Source organism: Abramis brama (genome assembly GCF_963993115.1).
Source record: "Abramis brama genome assembly, chromosome: 15".
NCBI classification, from domain to species: Eukaryota; Metazoa; Chordata; class Actinopteri; order Cypriniformes; family Leuciscidae; genus Abramis; species Abramis brama.
Genome location: NC_139977.1, coordinates 8070452 through 8088571, shown reverse-complemented (window position 1 = coordinate 8088571; position 18120 = coordinate 8070452). Strand labels below are relative to the sequence as shown.

Below are 18120 nucleotides of genomic sequence, written 5' to 3'. Positions count from 1 at the left end.
AGTTGAGTTTTCAAATATGTAGACCTAGACTATTTTCCCTCTCATTTATGTTGTAAGATTATTCATTGCTCTGCCATCAGTAAATTGATCACTAGCTTTAGTTTCATGTTTGTAGAGACATGTTTGTTTACGACCCACACAAAAAATCTTGGGAATCCGTCAAATATGTTCTTCTAGTTGTAATACTTTGCGTTACCACCCTCTATGATCATGTATGTTCTTGATTCATGTTTTCTGTTCATGTTTTCATGTCTTTTATTTTGAAATTAAACACTGTAAAGTTTTTGATGCGTTCACCCCTCATCACACTATTGTTTTCCTCCAGCGAAAATGGAACATGAAGACACTTAGAAAATGTTATTGTGGATGTGGCATTAGATTAACATCATGCAAATAAAGTATTAAAGACACAACCACACTTAAAAATGATTTGTTTGGTTTATCTAAAAGTATAAGTAGCCTAACCTGAGGGTTGTTCCATAAAACAAGATTAGAATACAAGCAGGCTTATTTTGGTTAGTCAGACTTATTGTCGGTTGATTCTGTTTCATAAAGCAAACTTAAATAGTTCGAACTCAGTTACTCTGGCAACTTATGCTGGAAACTAGCCTGGTCAGGGCAGGCTAACTGTCAAGCTAAGCCTCAGTTGTTACACAGATCCTCTAACACTGACCAATAGGATGACCAATGACCAATGACTGACACTCTCACATACCATTATTTTGACTTATTAACCATTATCAGTCCAAAAATAAAAAATACAGTAAAGAAAATCAACTTAAATAAGGCTACAATGATAATGAGACAATATAGACCTACAAACGTGTTAAATTGTATACGAAATGTTTGTTAATGTTGTTATATATATATATACATATATATACATTATCCTGACTGTTTCCAACAACTTTCAAACCAGGAGAAATTTGTAATTAATTCGAAGACACGTCCCGTTTCTTTATTTCCGTTTTGTCGCCGTCAATGGCGTCATATGCGCGTGTCCCTGGTTTCCGCTCGTACTGCCATAGCAACCAGAGCCCTCTGATTGTAACCAAGGCGACAGACGTGGACAACTGTGTAGTTTGCAATGTCTATCTGCACGCTGTTGTTGTTTCGTTCAAACATTATGGACCATGGCAAGCAGACTTTGGATAAAAAAAGGAGAACTAAAACAAGAATCAATATCAGCGCGGTGTTTTCGAGATGCCGAGAGCTCCCATAGACAGTATATAAACGAGAGCTCCACGTCCGAGACTTCGACCGCTCCTACATGTACTTTATTAAACAGGTGAGCACATTTACATAAAACTAATCAATGTTATATAGTTCAACAATGATACAATTTTAGAATATGATCTGTATGTTATTCTAATGTTGATCTAGCTTACTGCTAGTCTCATACAGACAAACTAACACATAACGTTACATTTCAACACATTCAAATGCAGTTTAGTGTGCTAGTGTAATGTTAGACCAAGTGAAACAGCGCTGCGTTACCTCACAAGTTTAATTTGTCTAATAAACTGACCTGTGAGTAGTAATTCTGCACTTGCGTGTAGTTCGGTAGAATGAAATGTCCATATTCCTTTTATATCCGCGGGACTCGCGTCGCGTGTGGAGCTGATAGCTGTCTCTTAGCAATCCCGACCTGCTTCATATCACAGTCATGATAAAAACATCGATGTATTTACTCATCCATAAACATTATTAGATCGGTCAGCTTGACGTTGACGACAAGATCCATAATTCTTAGCAAATGTTGCGTCATCAAACTACGCCTTTGTTATTGTAAGAGGTTAGCAACCCCTAGCGGCGAAAAAAATTACATACTGTACGTTTAATGTAGTGTAATATGTATTCCTTTATTTTATGGAATATTCTTTAATTTTAGAGATGCACATATCTTTTCAAAATGTATACTTTTGCTCTTAATTTCACGTTATCCTCTCCATAATGTACTGTATAAACTAAATCTAACCAAACATTCTTGCTTTCTCCAAAAAACAAAACAATTATTGCTTTAAAAGCTGTAATTCTCAACATTCTAAATAAGCATAAGTCATCTTTGTTAAGTAGCTTAGGTCCTAAACCCAAAACTATATTTTGTATCTTTATTATATTTGGTTTCTTAAAAAATTCTTCCCTGAATTACTTCTGTTATTTTTTTTTAATTATTATTTTAAGTATAAAATATATGAGTGTAATGAGCTATAAGTTCACTGCAACTTATCCAACATCCTAAAGATAAATTATTATAATTAGAAGATATTTCTGGTGTTATAAAATATCGCATAGCCTATTCTTTTTCCAAGCAAAATGTATATATTGGTCAGAATTATTGCGCTCCTATTTGGTGCGCAGCAGCGCTCGTTCAATGTGAAGTTTAGCAGCAAAATAGAAATATTTGCACAACTTTCTAAGATTTAAAGATGGAGAATATTCCTGTGAAATGTAAGTTTTGCAAACACCATGTCTCAAACGCATAAAACAGCACAAAATATACGCTGTTTGATGGTGGATCGATTTAATCTATGATCGACCTTTAGGGCTGCTTAAGAAACGCATGCAACCGCAGTTATCTAGACTAGATAAACCTGGATCAAATTAGTGGGATTGCGTGAACTTGAATTACCTTTTATGAAACCGCTTCAGCCCCAACTTATTTGTTAGGTTTATTCAAGTCGGGTTTTGGAGTTTAATCTCCGCTTTTCTTAGCATCTTTTATGGAACAACTCTCTGGTTGCCTTAAAATTTTGACCCAGCAGTTTTTGTTATCACTTAAGTCATTATGACGTGATTTCTTTGGTTATTGTGTAATTTTTTCATTGTTTCGTGTCTTGTAAGGTGATTATCAATTCTGTATTCTCATTGGTCCATTGTCTTGATTACATTCAGGTGTTTCTTTTTAGTAATTAATCCATGTGTGTATATAGCCCTCATGTTTCCTTAATCTCTGATTTAGCTTTTTTTGTGAGTGTTGTCAGTTCATATCAAGTTGGGCTTAAGTCTGCGCACTGTTTCTCTTGGTTTAGTTCTGTTTAATTTGTATATTGTTTTGGATATTAAATAACACTGCACATGGGTTTAACTCAACTCGCCTTGAAAATTAGGACATTACGTCATAATCAGAGCTAGGGTCTCAATTCACATGAGTGCCGATGGCATTGAAGACGTCAAAGCTAGTGTGACCCCTCAGAAGGGTCAGTTTCTTAATTGAACACAATGCTAAATTAGACATGGTGATGCAGTCCTTGATTAAATGCTAAGAGGGAAGATTATCCATGATTTTTACGTGAATTTTTGGAATATTTTATTGACTTGGTCAATCTTGTACCACAGACTCACATTCTCACTTCATAGAAACACATCTGGCAACATCTTGTGCCTCAGTTAATCTTGAGGACTTCAGTATTAATATTATGATAATAATGCAGTGTTTGTATTGTTGCTGGGCCATTTTTTTTTTTATCCTTTGAAGAATCTTTGATGATATACAGTTGGTAAAATGATAAAATCAACAAAACATATTTTGCACTCAGCTGGTCATTGTAGCAAAATAAACCCCTTCAGGGTGATACAGGACCATTCCATTCCATACAGGGATGATGATCAGGGTTAATTTTGTGATAATGTCTGGCTGATTGTACATTAACATGATCTGAAATCAGCCTTCCTACACTCAGCAATGAATCCCTCCTCTCCAGCATGGGTTTCTATACATGAGTGCCACAATCAAACACACACTTCTGTCTCTCTTCATCCTTCCAGCTGTTCAAATGAGAGCTTAAATTAATCATCACTCATCCAAGGTGGGGATAGGAGGTGACTGCATATGGTGCACAATATATAACATGTATTGCCAATCAGAAAAGAGTGGATGGAAGGACTGCCACCTGTTTTTCCTCACCTTGTCAGTTTAGCTTGCACCTGTAATGGATGGAGCTCTTATAGGCCTACGTGTTAAATGCTGATGGTGCTGATTAGGGCTGCCCCCTAATAGTCAACTAATCATAAGTCGACTAGAAGAGGTTTGGTTGACCAACATTTTATTAGTCGGTTAGTCGCAGAAAAAAAAAAAAAAACCTCCACACGAAGTGGTGAAATCACGCAGTCTGTGATGGACAGATCGTTACTGGCAGGACATCCAAACATTTGCCTATCATTCATCGACCTCAAATATGCCTTATCACTTGAAACATGCAAACTTTACAAGTCCACTTGCTCTAATGTTAACCTAGATAAATGTGTGCTATAATTAGGCACATAAGTTTGTGTGTGGAGAGCGCTTACTGCAGGCGCCAATGAAATCACTTGCATTTAATTTCAAATAGTCTGTAATTTTTGGCCATACAGATAAGAGTAATGCAAACTGTAAAGGGTCTACTTTTGTTTCTGTAAACTTACAATAACAACAAAATATTGTTCTTTTGTAAAATAATGAAAACAATCAGGATAAGCTTTCTGCCATCTTGGTCTCAGTCACGTCACAAAATGAACTGAAACTCACTTTATACTTGCTTAACAGACATGAGATATCTATAGAAATAAACCAATTTAAATGGAAAATATGTAATCCGTATGAAATGGACATATAGGCAGCTAGGCTCATCCACTAGCAGAGATGATGAGTCAGCATCATGATTTAGTCTCTGCAGCCAAAAACACAGAAAACATTATCAATAAATTATTAATCTCCTTCAGTTTTTTTCATGACACACTCATAATCATTACTTTTGCCGGTGTGCTGTGGCAAGCTTCATGTGTGCATTTGAGCGCTGATTAGGCTATGAAATATATAGGCAATTAAAGGCTCATTATTATGATTAATGGCTTATTAATATAAACACGTGATAAGTCGACTAATCGCATAAATTAACGACTACTAGTCGACTAGAAAAATCTTTAGTCGAGGCCAGCCCTAGTGCTGATGCATCGGACAGATCTGCCTTCTGGAGAGCATTCTCTGCAGTGCTGTGGCATGTTTGTGTATGTGTTCCCTCTCCTTATCAGCTGTTCAGTTTAGCATGTTAAAGACACATCTGAGATAACCTACATTTCCCCCGCTGCAAAAGCAAGCAGGTGAATCTCACAAAGATATGTCAGGGTCATATTTCACCCAACCCAGACTCATTGTAAAAATGTGCCTGTACTCTGCAAAATGATTTTGTTGTTTTGACACTTTCAAAGTAAAATGTCCAGTGAGTGTCGCTAAAGGCACATTCAGTTTTATTCGAAACAAATGCATGTGAATCTGGTAAGTTTCACATTGATCTGGCAGTTTGGAAAATAAATAATTTAATGGAGCTAAAAACTATCACGTTTGAAAATCATGTACCACCTACACTAAACACTACCCTAGATCTAACTAATACTGTCAACAAAAGCAAATGTGACAAAAAATGCATTTTCTGAAGCAACAATGCCATTTTAGCTTGCTTCTGCACTGTTTTTTTTTTTTTGTTCTTAGGACTCGTAGCCCAACGTTCCGCATTGCAAGTGTAATGCTGTACAAGGTGAACTAAAGGTGGGCAAACACTGTGCAATGTCTGTGCGATTTCAGCAAGGTACCTATTCACACTGAACAAGTAGATCGCATGCAATGTAAAGCCAAAGCTCAGGATTTATGTGCTCACTATACACTATACTTTACTGCTCACACTATACGTGTGAAATATGCGTGATTCAGCGCGATAAACCCTCGTGTCGGGTTGCGCCTATAGACGATATCATGTATCCAGAGATATTGTCAAAACAAGCATCAGCTATCAATATCAAGATGATTTAGCATTTCCAATTTATGTATTAAATTATTATTATTATTATTGTATTATTATTATTATTATTATTATTATTAGGGGTTCAAGCATGAAATGCTGAAACCCTATTGTATTTGTAAGGATTCGTAAAACGCATCGTGCAGGCCAAACCGTAAGGCCTAGAGACGTGAAACCTGGCCAGATGGTAGGCCTCAATTTGGGGACAACCTATCAGAGTATGACCCCGATTGGCCCATAGGTGGCGCTACAGCGACCAAAAGTACAAAACCGCTCATAACTCTTAGGCCGTTTGGCCTAGACTCAAGTGCCTTACACCACTGTGATCCCTGGCTCAAGGCTATCTCCAAATTCGATTTAGGCAGGAAAAATGTTCTGCTATGTCGCATTTTGTCCAAAACCTACTTTTGCGAACTAGTCCCTGGTTTTTCGCCCGATTGGAACCAGACCAGTCCAGGACAATTCTCTGGACTCTCCAGATCAATAATTATCGGAAAAAAAGTTGAACTTTTGCATTTGGGTGGCTGTAACAGGGTCATTTAGAAAAGGGCCGTGTCAAAATACACTAAAAAGCCTATAAATCCCAAATGAAAACTCAGAACTTCACCAAAATTGATGAGCATATGTGTCATAACATGGTGAAGAAGCATGCCGAGTTTCATGCAGATCAGACCAAAGGTGGCGCTATAAATGGCAAAAAGCTTCCATTCTTATTAGGGGTTCAAGCATGAAATGCTGAAACCCTATTGTAATTGTAAGGATTCGTAAAACGCATCGTGCAGGCCAAACTGTAAGGTCTAGAGACTTAACTGTTAAACAGCTTTAAAACCATATATTTCCTATGGTACATTGCCTGTAATGGCTGTAAATGGACTTTTCCATCTATTATTTCAGTGGTTAAAAGCTTTCTAAATAAAACTTAATGTCTTAAATGCTTATGTGCTTAAAGGCCTTAAATGCTTGAACCCCGATAAATGCTGCTTGCAGCTTTAATTATTATTATTATTATTATTATTAGGGAAGGCTACTTTTATTATTAAATTGATAGGCTATTATAATTAAATTGCCATCACCGCATAACCAACGCGCTGTGAGGATAAAATATTACATAGAAGCTTATTCCTCATTGAAAATTGCCTAAAACATTTAGGTCGATTGCAATGAATTATAGGCATATAATTAATTATTAACAGTCTATAATATGTCCAAACACTGCAATAATTCATCAATGAAAATTAAAAACAGCTTTTTCAAAATCATTTGTTTAACAAATTAATAAAAGAGGCAAAGTGTACATCGCAGGTGGCGTGGAAGTCGTGGGAAATGGTTAATCCATTTTGCAACACGAACTGGAAGTAAGCAACAGTAATTTGTAGCTAGTTTGAACTACAAAACTTAAGGATCTCCCTCTTTTAGTTTTTTTTTTTTTTTTTTTTTTTTTTTTGCTGCAGATGAAACTTCTGTTTTCGCGCAGGCGCAGTGAGGGAAAACACTTAGTTTAGGGCAATCGGTTCGTAGCTCTGCTTCAACTGTGCAATTTAGTCACGAGGAGCAACCAAAATTTCTAACATGACAGAAATTCATCCGACCATCCGATTGCCGGTCGGGAGAGGTTAATCGCCTCTCGTTTCCCACTGTACACTGCACGAACACTCCACGACAAACGACGCACGACAAAGCAGAAAATTGTCCGAAACCCACCTTTAGGCAATTTACAGCACAATTTACCCGACTACGCCACCTAGGATACTTCTCTACCCACGAAAGTAAAAATAATAAAAATACTCCAAAAAGAATTACAACAGGATGAAGTACCCTGCTGATTTGGTGTGATGGCTGATGACGTGGCCACACAAAAGGACGGTAACTGAGAACCCATGCATACATGCATCCTTCTTTCTGGGTTGTTTACACATTATTTGGGGTTATTTTTAGTATTTCATGATTAAACATTTGTTGCAGATACCTAGGTTACAGATCACACTATATTTCATAATAATGACAGACACCGATTTGGTTCATTTTCACCGTTTTATTTTCAATTAGTTTTTTGCCATAAATTACTAGTTTGGGTGCACACTTTCTAGTTATTATTGCTATGTTGTTAATGTTTATTTCTTTTGCACTCTGTTGGAGGTCCGTTCCAATAAAGGAAGTTGCCGCCATTTTGTTTTGTTGGGCTAATCCATGCTGCCAATTAGCTGGGGGGTGCATGATTAATTGTATGTTTGTTTGTTTATTATAATTCTATGTATATGTTGATGACTTTGGGTAAATTACTGTTTGTTTATGACCCATTTATTGATATTTCTTAAGTTAATTACTTTATTTATTTTAATTATGTTAAGTGATGTTTGTGGTGTTCCCTGTGTATATGTAATGGACTAGTCCTTTGTGTATATAAGTTCCCCATGTGTGTCATTTGGGAGGTCATGTTTTTTGTTTAGTTTGGTTTGCATAGTTGGTTTGATTACTGTTAAGTTTGGTTCTGTTCAGTTGATCCTCTTTATGGGCCAAGACCTGACTTTATTTTGTTCAGTTTTCAAGTAATTTAATTTGTATCTTTGTTTGGCATTTAATACATTTTCTTTGTTTGGAAATCCTGCATTCTTTGCCCTTGACTGCTTGGTCCCTCACATATTAAAGACAGAGATGTGACTTACCAAAATAATACAAAATTTATTTCACACAGGAAAAAATAATACGAAAAACATCCTAAAAATAGATCTCGTACACAGTTTACCAATTAAATACCCACAGTTAATAAGAGACCGTAATACACCCACTTTAACAGAAAGGGACAAACCACACAGCAAATCAGTGAACAAAGTTTCATAAAACAAGTGATAAACAAAATAAAGAAACAATACCAAAAGAAAACAAATACACTCTCCCCTTCTGTTAAGCTTCAGTATCACAGTTTCAACAGTCACATGTGGATATACACTGGCAAATAAATTTGCCATACCAAAGAAAGAAAAACAAAAAAGAAAACAAAAAGGAAAAGATTACATAGACAATCAAAATGACACAATATTTAACATCACAACTAATAATATTTAAAAATCATTCAAGTGGCTGTAATGGACCAGACTACCAGCGTGTTAGTTTAATATAATAACCCAAAAGACACGCATGTCCAATACTTCAATACATTTCATACAGACCGATTAGGGCAGAAGTCTTTAAAGCACTCGGTAATAACAGCAGTTCGCAGCAGTCCACTGCAGTCTGACACAGTCAGCCTTACGATCAGAACCAAGCGTGCCGCACAAGCCCTGAAAAGTGAAGCCACAACGTCTCGATCGCCCCCCCCAGTGACTGGTCCTAGTATAGGTCATAAGCCCCGCCTCCTAATGTTATTCAACGGGGGACGTGAGACCAACTAAACAATTAAATTACACTTCAAATATCTTTTTTCCCAAATGTGGTTTATTTAATTTGCTGTCGTTTTTATCACGCTGATGTAAGTTCAAGTGTCTGTTTCAAAAATAAGTTGGTTTTTAGTTAGTTACGTGATGCGGTGGTGTAACATCATGATTGACAGCTGTGATTGACAGGTTCTTGAGCGAAGTAGTCACTGAAGCACCAACGGACATTTTTTTCGGGATCTTCGGAGGACTGAGGAGATTGCATTTACTTTATTTTAACAAGCCTCTTGTCGTACTGCAATACATTTTTTAAAAAGTGTGCAGAATCCACTCTCCCTGAGTGCATTCTGCGAGAGTGAGGGCGGAGCGTTGATTTTGCGGCTTTACTTCCTGCTCACTACTGCGCAGGTCTGGTCCCGAGATCGCTACTGCGCAGACTCAAGTTCCAATATGTCAGCGCCATATCGGGACACTGGCGGCTTCAGTTCTCATCAATGGAAGAGAGCGAAGGGGCGTCGTCCATCTTTTTTTACAGTCTATGATCAGAACAATGAAACCGTGACACAAACGGATATATAAACAGCAGCTAGCGCTCTTGGGCCGCACCTGCAATAAAAGCACGAATAGTGCATCAATTTCAATTAGGGCTGCACGATGTTTCGTTTAAGCATCGATATCGCGATGTACGAATCCACGATAGTCACATCGCAGGATGTGCGATGTAGGCTGTCATAGTTGATCCGTTATTCATTAACCGTATGGGCTAGCTGCTCCCCGGCCCTTGACGAATGTGATTCGCGGATTAATTGCACAGCTTAACCATCATAGAGTGAAAGTTTATCATTTGCATGTGTTTTTAAGTCCTGTCAGTTTAACAGGGCGCACGAGCAGAACGAGCAGAGAGAGAGAGAGAGAGAGAGAGAGAGAGAGAGAGAGAGAGAGAGAGAGAGCGAGCGCCCCCACCTTCACCGTCTTCAACCAACACGAAACGAGCGCTGTCTTGCTCTTTCTCCCTCGCGCATATTAATCAAAATCAATTGACACGATGGTGTCGAAAAAATAAATAAAAAATATATACAGTGATGAAATGTTTTCTGTGTTGTCAAATCTTGTGCGATATCCTAAACTGCCGAGATAATTACACAACGAGTGCCGTACACTGGCGCGGATTAATGCACAGGCTTGCCTAGGCTGCAGCCTAGGGGCCCCACGTGTGCAGGGGCCTCGGATTGGCCAGACACATTTTTTTATTTTTTTTTATTTACTTAAGCGCAAAGGCACGCGCCAGGATTCCAGTTTTGGATGGGCCAGACCAATTGTGGGTGGGCCTTAAATTAAAAACCTTATCAAATCACTGTTTAACCTAATAAAAATTACTGACTAATAGGCCTATACTGTTATATTATATGTGCGTATACATAATATAGATTTTAATAGCTTGATGCTCTTTAAATATTTTGTTGCATTGTAAAAAGTTTCGGTGCATAGGACGGACCTATCCGCGATCGCTCTCCATGGTTCTGACCAAAGAAGAGCGCTTTGGAATCTCCATTACGCATCATCATACCTGGGCTGCGTTTCCCGATAACGCTGTCTCTTAGCGCGCTACGAAGACTCATAGGTATAACTTAACTAAAGGTATACTACCACTAAAGGTATACCATTGCTAGGCGTCTTCAGAGCTATCATCCACTCGCGAGGCAGAGACGCTGAGAGGCAGAGGCGCTGGCGCCCTCCTAGCAACGGTGCTGGTCCCGCTAGCTGCGCTAGCCGCGCTAGTATCCTGGGGTGGCAGAGACGAAGATGTGATAGGTGATGTGGATCTCAGCTCTCTTCATCTCCTGGTTGCAGTGATGACTCCGAGACTGTACGTGCGCGTTTAAGGTAGCCTACCTAAACAACGACTGTTGAAACAGGGCCGAGGGCTGGTTAGAACATATTTGACGTCATTATGTTTTTTAATTTAATCAATGTTGATTATGAAAGTGAGCATGCAGCATGAGAAAGATATTATACATCATGAGATGTGCAATGTCTGGAGACATGGAGTGGGTAAAACATGATTTTGACCACTTCATTGAGTCTTGTTTTGTAGAAAGTCTCTTTTTAAAAGATTTTCGTTTTGTATAAATTGTATCTTAATTTTGATCAATGTTTTATCAACCAATTGCCTGTATTTACTAAATAAGAAGAAAATATATAGCAGACAATGTAATAAGGCGCCAACACGATCACTTGCATTGCACGTGAACTGGAGGGCGCCGAAACTCAGCTTGTGCCTCACAGATTTGAGAAATATAGGCTATCTATTATAGAAAGCTTGAAATGTCTACTTGCAAACGAAAATATTCAAAACCAAAAGAAATAGGCTACTCTCTGAATATGTCATCTGAAATGTGCATTTCTCTCTGGCGTTCATGGCGAGTCAGCATCGTCATCTTTGCAGCGACACAGAAATCACCAGTATATCAATAAATAATTAAATGTCTCCTTGCTTTTTAGACACATTCATAATCATTACTTTTACCGGTTCTTTGTGGCAAGCTTTATGCGTGCGTGCGTTCGTGCGCTTGAATGCGGCTATATGTAAACGCTCTCAGGGTATCATACCGTATAGCCTAAGTAATTAATATAAAGGGGCGATTTGTCCACGAATGGCTTAAATGAACAACTACTAGTCGACTAGAAAAAAATTTAGTCGGAAGCAGCCCTTATTCCACATATTTTCGAGCCAGGCAGCAGGACATTCTTCTGTGTTGAGCGTGTGACCCTGCGGAATGAACGAGCGGAGCGGAATATTCAGAAATGCGCTCTCCGCTCATGAGCTCTGATCGGAACAAACCCGAACCTCACTGTCTGCTGAACTTGCACAGAAACATCAAAATGGACATAACCAGCTTTTTAAAATTGTTCTTAAAACTAAACATTTAGACTATTTTAGCACAAATTATGAGCTTATTGACGATTTTTTACAATTCTTGACAAATTAAAATATATTAAAAGTTTTTTTTTTTTTTGAAGAAAAACAAACCCATAACCGCGCCGCGAACAAAAAAAGACCCTAATTGGCCTAGATGTGAATTGGCCACCACTTGAAGGAATGTAAAGGAAACATTGTAGTGTTGGCTCTCTCTTACGCCAACATATACGCCCGTTTCTACGCAAGAATGATAAATGAGGGCCAATGTGTGTATACCAGTTCACCGTAGTTGCGTGTGGACCATGCATGGCACTACTAAATAAATTTTTAGGGGGGGCCTCACACAAAGAGCAGCCTAGGGGCCCCTGACCACCTTAATCCGCCCCTGGCCGTACACGTCCGATTCGCGAACTAATGATTCCTTTGATTCAATTTAATGAATGGTTTAAACAACTGACCTGCCTAACACTGAACTCACGAGACGTCTGAATTGGTGTATAAAAAAAATCTGTAACACTTTACAATAATGTTCTATTTATTAAACTATTTAACTACATTAGTTAACATTTACTATTACTAAACTGCACTTCTACAACATTGTTAATTTCAACATTTAGGCTATAGCCTTCATTGTTGAAATCAAAAGTTGTACAGTATTTGTTAACATAGTTAATGCACTGTGAAGTAACATTACCAAACAATGAACAGCTGTGTTTTTATAAACTAAGATAAACAAAGATTAATAAATATAGTAACAAAAGTATTGCTCATGGTAATTTCATGTTAGTTAATATGTTAACAATTCAAACCATATCCTAAAGTTACAAACAAATAATTTACTCTAATTTAAATAATACTCTGATGTTTAAATCATTTAAAATGAGAATGTAAGTGTGCTCACCCCATTTTTGTTTGTAAGAAAAAAATAGATTTCATATCGCAATATGTATCGCAGAAAAATAAAATATCGCAATGTAATTTTTTCCAATATCGTGCAGCCCTAATTTCAATTGATTTCAACCCTCCCAAAAAGAGAAAACCCACAATAATGTTTCTTACCTCGTAGGGGAAATTCTTAGGCTATAGTGAGCTTTATGCTACCTGCGCTCGCCACTTCATGCACACACATTCCTGATGACAAACATATATTTAGACCGTAATCTGCGACTGAGAAAGAGCAATAAAGCAAACAACTCGCCAGGGAGAGGAACGGGTAGCCTGTTACTACACACGGAACGGAGGAGAATGACAACGCCACACTTAGACAGGCTTTTTATCACGCCACTAGAACATGACGTACCTCCATGATTGAGCTCAATGTCAAGCCACGGTTCAACGCCAGTGGGCGTTGTAGAAAAACTACTTCTAATGAGCCAAGAGCCAAAACAAATATTAAAGATTCTCAACCTGTCACATAAACATCAAAATGTATTCTTTACAAATAATGCATGGTAAAAGTGTATGAGTGTATGATAGTTGTCAAATGCACCCTGGACTCTGTCTGCACTCTCACTCTCTGACATGGGCTGTGTCGAAAATCGCCCCCCATACCATTAAATAGGGCACTATTTGAAGGGACAGCCATTTGTAGTGGTGTCTGAAACCATAGTGGATGTTATCAAGTGCACTCATTCAATCCCACAATGCACCACAATAACAATGTACAACTGGTGTATGCTCAACGGCTAGAGAATACCCATAATCCACCAGCAAGAAACTGCAGTGAATTGTATGATTATACGGTTTTAAATTTTGCAAAAATCTAGGTAGAGGCACACTTTTACAGTGAGCCTACCTGTATGATGATTTTACCTTCAATCACAAGAAAAAAATAAGGTGTATTTTAGTACTATAAAGAATTTTACAATAATGAAAAGCATCCTTTCCAGACTTAATTTTAAAACAATATAATATTACAAATACAAAGTATTTTATTATTTTTCTTTTTACAGTAATGAGAATGGAATGAAATGTTTTCATATTGCAGTGACATGCTAGGGAGTAAGTAGGCTATTAGGGAGCGGTTTGATTTTGTTTTACTGTCATAAAAATAGTGTCACACTGCCCTTTAAAAAGGTGTGCTTCTGATACATACTTGTTATGGTAGGAATTCAAGAGAAACTCAGATCAGATGATGGTCACTTTTTAGTGATTATAGTCATCATGTAGTGGCCTCATTTATTGATACCACCTGAAGTCTAATATCTGATTAAGTCTAAAAATATTGGTTGTTAATTTTGCATATATACATATATATATATATATATATATATATATATATATATATATATATTTTTTTTTTTTTTTTTTTTTTAAGACAAATATATCATCTTTTAATTGTTTTTATTTTATAAATTATGACCAATTATTGGTCTTTTTCATGAGATTCACCCAAAGGAGCTGAGGAGGAAGGCTTATTTGGCTTCTGTTATCCAATATGCTCCATAATGCTGCCACAAGTTCAGAACAAACAGCACAGACAATGAATGAGCAACCTAAAGTTGTCTTTCAGTCAATGTTTAACCTTGCACAGCCATTCCAGGAAAAATAGCTGTGTTCAATGGCATGTTGGAGGTCGGCACATCATAACAAGTGAAATGTTGGCCTCAGATTTAATGAGATTATGCCAGACTGTCTGTCTCAGAAAACAAAACAGCAATCACTTCCTTGTTCTTTTTTGTGTCTTGGCATATTGATTTTCCTGCCACATATTTCCTGTTTTCTGTCCAAGAGAAGAGCCTACGGCTGCACATACCACAATTAAATGAAAACACAAACCTTTTGATAGGCTATTATGGCTCCACTACTATCTCCAACAATTACAAGATTTTCCTGAAATTAAAGAAACTAAAAAAAAAGAAAGAAAATAACAATGAAAAAAAAAAAAAAATCCAGACCAAAAATTATTTATATTTTAACGCTAATTAAATGGTAGGGCCATAGATACCCTTCCTAAAATACATGCCATATATAATGAAAAAAATAAAATAATAATAATAAAAAAATAAAAAAAATATTATTATTAATTATAATACAAGTCTGAGTATTGTAATACAAACCGTATCACCCCATTGTGGACCCCTGGGTGTTCTAGTTTGAAAACCCTTGGCCTAGACCATAAATGGTTTAACTTATGACTGCCCACATTCAACCTCAATTCAATATACAACTTAATAACTTGACCACCCCAATGAATGGCAGACAGTGTGAATTATGCATGTGGTCTTAACCAGTCATAATATATATATATATATATATTATGACTGGTTATAATTTACTAATTTACATATAGGTTTCGAAAAGTTGCAGTTGCAAAAAAAAAAAAAAAAAAAAAGCTGTTAAATCAAGTCAGACAGAGGAAGAATAGGGTAATATAAAATTAAATTATGACTAAAAAAAAAAAAAAAAAAAAAAAAAACCTTGACATGAATTATAAATGGACTAAAAGCTACAAAAGTATAGAATACAACCTCTTTAATTGCCCCAGACTGCAATGTGTTGTAATTCCAGCTGATTCAAGGCCATGGAGCTCAATGGGTGGGAAGGAAAGTTATGCAGTTTAAGTACAAATGTAACAGTTTAAAATCTATTTGATTCTCATTCACCATGCTCCACAGTAGTTTATGATCACCGGAACAGAATGCTCTGGGCCAAAACAGCTGCAAAACCCCATGTTTCAATTAATAACTCATTTATGGAATTAAAAGATTAAAGAGCACTGCTGGCATTCCGTGTTTCTAACTCTAAAGCAAACAGACATGCAACATTCCATTATCCCTCCAGGACACTGGAACAGTCACAGTAGTAATTTGAACTTTCCAAAGCCAAAGGAAAATAATTTGATTTAAAGTGGTGGAAATCTTTTCAGCAGAGGTGAGATTTATTTATATTGCATATGAAAGTCACTGGAGTGAAAATAGTTAAATAATCATCTATTATTGAAATAGTTCCACCACTGTAGCACATGGTATTTCAGTGTGAAAACCTGCATCATCTACAGTCTAGTCGAACCAGATGCTTAACATGCTAAAATAGCGCTGCTGTATTTAAATTGATTATTTATTTGCAGTGCAAACATAGCTTTTTATGTGTCATTACAGATTGTGCCTTAATCAAAAAAGCAAAAAATGCTTTTCTACTGGGCAAGTAGACAATGGATCACACAAGGACATGGAGAAAAAAAATGATCTCTGAAATTTCCCAGTAAAATGCATTTTTTGCTTTTATACAGGGTAAAATGGGGCTAAAGGTGTACCGGGGTAAAAGGTGCATTTGATTTAACTTTCCTCTAAACCACAAGATAGCACAAAAACTTGCCGCGGCACTTTCCAAAACGTCTCAGGGTATGCATGTACATGGTTCCCTAAAAAAAGGGAGCAAGACGCTGCTAGAGCTTGCTATGGGGAATGCCTCCTGCATGACTGGTGTCTGAAGCATGAGTCTAAACACGACAATGAACTTGGTATTGGCAGGCGGCAGCATATGACTATGTCATCCACTTCTTGCCTGAAGGAGATGTGTGCAGGAATACCGGAAGCATGGCAAAAGGGACACAGCATCTTGTTCCCTATTCTCAGGGAACCATGGTTACATGCGTAACCTGAGACGTTCCCTTTCAAAAGGGAACTCGTGCTGCGTCCCTTAGGGGCTGCTATAGGGAAAAGAATATGCTGCTATGCTGAAGGGATGAGTGCCGTATTGGCTGAGCTAAGTCAAAGGACTCAAAGGAGTCCTCATCCCTAAGGTGCACCAGCAATGATCATAGACTGGAGCTTCTCAAGAACGGAGGCCTCAACAGGATGACTCTACAGAGAGGAAGCCTAAATACATTCAGGCCAGCGAATGGGGAGGTTTACAGAGAGTCTAACACTCAGAACTTCTGTTCTGGCAGCCCTGAAGAGTGGAGGCCTCAAACAAGAGGCCTAAGCAACACTCTAACCTAAGGGCAGTACCGAGAAAGTGTCAGAAAGAGCTATAAGCTCAGTCTAAAAGGTCCGCAAAGCAGAGGCCTAAATGACAAAAAACACAATATTCAATCACTGGACAAAAACTTCCTAACTTCATTTGAGATTGATTTTGGTAAAGTGTTAATAATGGCATATGCAAGTATAAAGCCACAATATCAACATCAAAAAAAATTTTAAAAGTGTTTTTTTTCCCATTTCCTTTAAAAGTAGCGGTTTTGGTCATACGGTGTGAGGGTTGTGGGGGGCCCAAAATTTGCTTTTGCCTATATCACAATATGAGGTAAACCCGACCCTGTTAAAATTCTTTAAATGACAGATGCTCTACCAGCTGATCAGATGTCCCGATTCGATTAGATTCTGATTCACAAGATCTCAATTCGATTAGATCCTCGATTCGATTCTCGATTTTCGATTCAATTAAATTAATAAAATTATTCAATTTTCACTGAACGCACCAGAAAAAAAAAATGAATAAACACCCAAAATGTCTGACAAATGACATTTTAGAAAATGTAACAATTCTCGATTGTTCCATTAATAAAAAAGAACAAATAATTAAACTACAAGCAATAGCACAAATAAATAAATACAAAATAACAAAGATACAAATAAAATAATCAGTGATTTTTCAGGTAGGTCTAACAGTAGTTTTCAGTAACAGAAACTGAATAAAGTAATCACATGTAAAATAACACTGCATATAATCTTCATTGTACAAATTAAATAAAGGTTAATCCTTGTTAAAGTTACAAAAACACTATTCAGTGAAGAGCAGAGAGTAATTTCTTTGTCTCTTGTAGTTTGATTAACATCAAAATACAGACAGCAGCAAGAATATTAGGCTGCTGCCGCTTTAAGACTAATGCACGGACCTAATATAATGATGCACATGCGTTCTTTATCTACTGTTCACTTAAGCCATAACCGACTATGTTTACTTGGATACTCGCAAAGGCGGGCATTTTGAGATAAATCTGTGTGAATTTTTCTGTTAGGTGCAGGGAGAAAGAGAATTCATTTTATCATTTGCACGCTGTCTGAGATGTGCAGCTGTATGTGCTTCAGGTGTTGGGCACAAAAACTTCTCA

At 37.2% G+C, this 18120-nt stretch overlaps 1 protein-coding gene and 1 long non-coding RNA gene across 2 annotated transcripts in view; both read right to left on the bottom strand.

The window, feature by feature from the left end:
• The window catches only part of gabra3 (gamma-aminobutyric acid type A receptor subunit alpha3), a 467920-nt gene that overhangs the window by 302348 nt on the left and 147452 nt on the right, over positions 1-18120 (bottom strand).
• Positions 7185-13284, bottom strand: LOC311097175. The gene is made up of 2 exons (XR_014609202.1): positions 13125-13284; positions 7185-9681 (listed from the first exon to the last, which is right to left on the bottom strand). It is a non-coding gene; the product is annotated as an uncharacterized lncRNA (long non-coding RNA).